This window comes from Penaeus vannamei, chromosome 27 (assembly GCF_042767895.1).
Source record: "Penaeus vannamei isolate JL-2024 chromosome 27, ASM4276789v1, whole genome shotgun sequence".
NCBI lineage: Eukaryota > Metazoa > Arthropoda > Malacostraca > Decapoda > Penaeidae > Penaeus > Penaeus vannamei.
This window is the reverse complement of record NC_091575.1, coordinates 17,185,188-17,190,187: the sequence shown is the minus strand read 5'-3', so window position 1 is coordinate 17,190,187 and position 5,000 is coordinate 17,185,188. Positions and strand designations below refer to the sequence as shown.

Sequence of the window (5,000 nt, the reverse complement as noted above, 5' to 3'; positions counted from 1 at the left end):
AAGGGGAAATATATGGAGAAGGGAGAGAATAATGGGGGCGATAGGGGGAGGCTGTACTACAAACTCTCATTCCTTTAGGCTGATTAAGAATAAGGGTGGAAATAGGATCCAGGAGAGCGGTTTGGCCGCGAATATAAAGGGAAACAAATACGTTGGATTTCAGGGCGCAGGTAGAAAGGCTAAGACTTGGAGTTTTACCCTTCGCTCCCCCTCACCCATACACTCACCCCACGTATGCCTTTACCCCATTCCTAGATGTCTTCCTACTCAAAAGAAAGAAAATTTCGTGCATGATCAGGCAAATTCAACTATGGCAGACACGCGTAACAAAAGTAGATGTCACGGAGGGAGGGGTGAAGGGCGGAGGGAGGGGTCAAAGGGGTTCAGGTGCGGGGGAGGGGTCGAGGGGGTTCAGGCTCGTGGGGAGGGGCTAAAGAGGCTTTGGGCTGGGGGGAGAGAGGGAGGGGAAACATGATTACCTCCCGCAAGGAGCGAGTGGCGTCTTCCCGGAAAGCCGAAAGAAGGAGTTCGTTAACTCCCCATCAAAAAATATAAACCTTCGCCATGCCTCTCTTGCCCGCGGTTGTCAACAATGTTCCTTTCTCAATACTTGGCAAGTGTACCTCCAAACTTTATCGTCGCGTGGCGGGCGCAACTCACGGCGCGCGAGTAGGATCCATATTGGGTCTACCGCCCTCCGTCCCGAAGGTCTATATCCTCCTGCTTTTACTTCCGCGTGTTTGCGCCCCTTCGGCCGCCAAATACAAGTGAATACTAAGGAGATTTTGGTGAATGGCTCCCGGTATTATCAAAATCATATATGGTGTCTCAAAATGGACACAAGACGAGAGTGGGAGGGGAGTGAGGGTGAGGGGTGAGGTAGGCCCCGCTGGAAAGCGGGAGAGGGGAGAGAGGGAAGAAGGGATAAGAAAGGGTCATATTGTCCCTTAGCTGAATGCCCGAGAACACGCGGGGGTGGGGAGAAGGCGGCTAGGGAGAGAGGCAGAGGAGAGAGGGGAAAGGAAAAGGATAATGGGAAATACGAGAGGAGGAGAGGTTAAAATGCAAGGTGGAGGATGGGGCAAGTGACGGAGAACATCAAAAGGAAAATTAGAGGCAAGAAGGAGAGAAATGAGGAGAATAGCATGGGAAATAAGAGAGCCGGAGGAGATAGAAGAGGGGAAGAGGAGAGAGAAGAAGGGGAAAGGAAAAAAGAAAAGGAAAATAATAGTGTAGGAGTAGAGAGAAAGGAACGACAAAATAGAAAGGAAACTGGGAAATAAAAGGGGAAGACAAGTGAGAAGCGGGTGAAAAGAAAAGAGAGAAAACCGAAGAGGAAAATCAGAGCGGAGAAGGAGAGAGGCGCCGCACGTGAAGGAAGTCTGATGTCCATAAGCAGTGATATTTACGCGCGAGCCCACGCCCGCCACGGGGCTTCGGCCGTCTCCTCCTTCTCCGCCCATTCTTTTATTCAATTTGCATTTATGATTCTTCCAAGATTTCGCTTTCTTCCCGCTTCGTGAGTCCGCTGCATCTCCCAGTGTCGGCGTGTCCCGGGGCGGTAACGGCGGCGTTTGGCGGTTGGCTCAACGGCTCAAGAACTCGCCGGTCAGCGTCCGTTTGCCTCGGTCAGTGTATCATAGTGGTCTTTTATATAACCTCTATTCCAATAACATAATATCATATCCAAAATATCTTTATATTATTGTACTACCCCTTTGCCATCATATACTTCCACTCTGACTACCAAGTTCGACTCGATCATCATGATACCATCACAGTAATAACAATACAAATACTACTGACAAGATATAACCAAAATACCAAAAAAATAATATTAACAGAAAACAATAAAATAAACAGCGAATAACAACAACAGATACTACCATATAACAACGCTGCTCGTAGGATATGAAAATAGTCCTGCTAATAATAAACGGCAAGAAAATGCACCTTGCCGCGCGCCCCTGTTCGTGGCGACGAGCACAAAAAAGGAATCCTGACGCTGAGCCGGATTTCCAAACTTGGTCAACTCGGATGACGCAAAGGCGGGGACCAAGTTTAGTGAAAGGTGAGCCTCCTCCTGCCCGCGAGGATCCGCCGCTGTATTTATAGTGACTCTTATATAAAACAATTTCCGAACGTAAATACGCACACGTTCAGCCACACGTACACGAAGACATACATGCATAAGCTCAAACGTTTAAACAAATAAATATCAATAGAAACTTACATGTACAGAAACTCGAAAACGTAATGAACAGGGTATATCACTAAGTATTTGAAACCTAAATAAACGCAAGAAAAATGAAGAATTATCTAAATGTATATAAATATATAAATATTTATATATATATATATATATATATATATATATATATATATATATATATATATATATATATATATATATATATATATATATATACCCATGAATTCAAACATTTATCAATTTATACATATTCATTAATAATACACACACACACAAGCACACACACAAACATACATACATATATTTGTGTGTGTGTGTGTGTGTGTGTGTGTGTGTGTGTGTGTGTGTGTGTGTGTGTGTGTGTGTGTGTGTGTGTGTGTGTGTGTGTGTGTGTGTGTGTGTGTGTGCGTGCGTGTGCGTGTGCGTGTGCGTGTGCGTGCGTGTGCGTGCGTGTGCAAGTGCGTGCGTGCGTGTGCGTGTGTGCGTGTGCGTGCGTGCGTGCGTGCGTGCGTGTGCGTGCGTGTGTGTGTATGTGTGTGTGTGTGTGTGTGTGTGTGTGTGTGTGTGTGTGTGTGTGTGTGTGTGTGTGTGTGTGTGTGTGTGTGTGTGTGTGTGTGTGTGTGTGTGTGTGTGTGTGTGGGTGGGTGGGTGGGTGGGTGGGTGGGTGCGTGCATGCGTGCGTGTGTGTGTGTGTGTGTGTGTAAGCACAAGGAGTAAGAGTGAGAGAAAGGGGGAGGAGAAAAATATAGCATTATTGTTTCAAAAGAAAAACAATGAAAATGATCGTTGATAAAAGATCTTTTCGAGATCCTTCTCGAATGCCTCGCGGGACCGAAGCGAATTCTGATTTGATATTCAAATGCAATTATCCAACTAAATCCTGATAAATAAATTAGCTTCGCTATTACTTTTTGCGGCGAAGGTAAAACAAACAGGCTTATTGATATATTTTTTTGGAATTGCTTCAAATTTGGATTTAACTTACAAATACAGACTTTTCGATACCAAGGCTTACTCTTTGGAAATTCCGGATCACTCGACATCGCTCTATATCAGTCTACATCCTAAAATCAATCCATCAATCCACAATATCTTATCTACATACAAATCCACATCCTACTGTCTCTACAACAGTCGACCTATCCACATCATGCAGCCTACTGAGAGAACTACATCCTACATCCTACCCACCAATCCGCTTCTTAAGTCCAACGCACAAATCCATTACCTAGTGCCAATACACCCATCCAATCCAAACAAAACACCCGCATAACCCCTTTTTACCCCTTTTCCCTACCGCCCCTCCCCCTTGCCCCCCTTGCCTTACCCACGCATCCATCGAAGGATTTCCAAGGCAGGATCATGTATCACCCTGGAAGAGGACTGACGTTTCGCCATCACTAAGGACGTGATTGATTTAAGGAGGACAAGACCACTGTTGAATTAATCATTACGCGATCATCATCATCATCAGCCCACACGCCCATGGAGATGAAAGTTCGATCGTGGGCTCGGTTGCATGACGTAGCGTGGGCGGAAGAGGCAGAGGAGCGAGAAAAAGAAGGAAGGGTACAGGGAAAAGGGAAGGAGAGTGAAGGAAAGGGAAAAGGGAAGGAGGGGGAAGGAAAGGGAAAAGGGAAGGAGAGGGAAGGAAAGGGGAAAGGGAAGGAGAGGGAAGGAAAGGGGAAAGGGAAGAAATGGAAAAAAATCATAAGTATGCGCGTGAATATGCGTGTATGTACGTGTATTTCAATAAGCTTATGAAAATACGGATTACCATTAAAAAAAAAAGTAAAAAAGAAAAAAAAAAATCGTACAGTATTGAAATCTGGCAAACCACCACCGTAGATTTATGCCGCGAATTTACGCAACAGCAGCTCTTTCATCACCATCTTCGTGCCGGGACGACGGCTGACAAATTTATGCCCCTCAACGCGCTGACTCTTGTCGTGGGAGCATCTGAGCCCCGAGGAACTCTTATTCATCGCGTTCCAAAAAGAAATGTGAATCACACGGAACCTCTTCTTCAAAGATTTTTTTTCAATTTTAATACACCGATCATACCGCGGAGTATAAACATACATTCATAAACAATTACCAGATCTCTATCGCTTTATATCCGAATTGAGATTTTTTACCAAGAGTATACTCGTGTAGAACAGGATACTTATTAATCAATTTACATTTAGCTGTTTTGCAGTTAAAAATATATATACCACGTGGCTACATTTACTGCGATATCCGTTCACAATTCAAAGGAGAAAAATAAATAGAGCAAAGAAATAACCGCAAAAAAATTGAAAAAGCAAATCACCGCAAGTTAAATTTCTCGCAGGTGGGCCGACCCGTCTCACTTTGGCTCAGTTACCCCTAACAAATAAGATTAATCTGCGAGTATGGCCGCCTAGCGTGTAATCTACAACTTGCTCCAAACTAATTGCGTTTGGGAGGGGGGAGGGGCCATGCAGAAGGGGGAGGGGAGGGGAGAGGGGAGACAGGAGAGGAGAAGGAAGAAGGAGGGGGAGGCATAAGCGGGAGAGAGGGAGGGAGGGAGGGTAAGAAGAGAGAAGAAGAGAGAGAGAGCGAGCAACAGAGCGAGGGAGTGAGAAGGGCTTTTGGAGTTTGTAATACGCGCAAGGTCAATTAGACCCCTAAACTTATAGGCTAGGATCATCTTGACTTTCTGCAACCCCTCGCAAGTAATCTAGCTTAACCGAGCGGAACAGCCGAGGCTTCAAGTTTGAGGCCGGGCGCTCTCACTCAAGAAGATGCACTCACTTGTTTACTT

At 45.3% G+C, this 5,000-nt stretch overlaps 1 protein-coding gene across 7 annotated transcripts in view; it reads right to left on the bottom strand.

The window, feature by feature from the left end:
- LOC113810249 (discoidin domain-containing receptor 2) overlaps positions 1 to 5,000 on the bottom strand; it is a 751,580-nt gene that overhangs the window by 136,934 nt on the left and 609,646 nt on the right. The window lies entirely within an intron of this gene.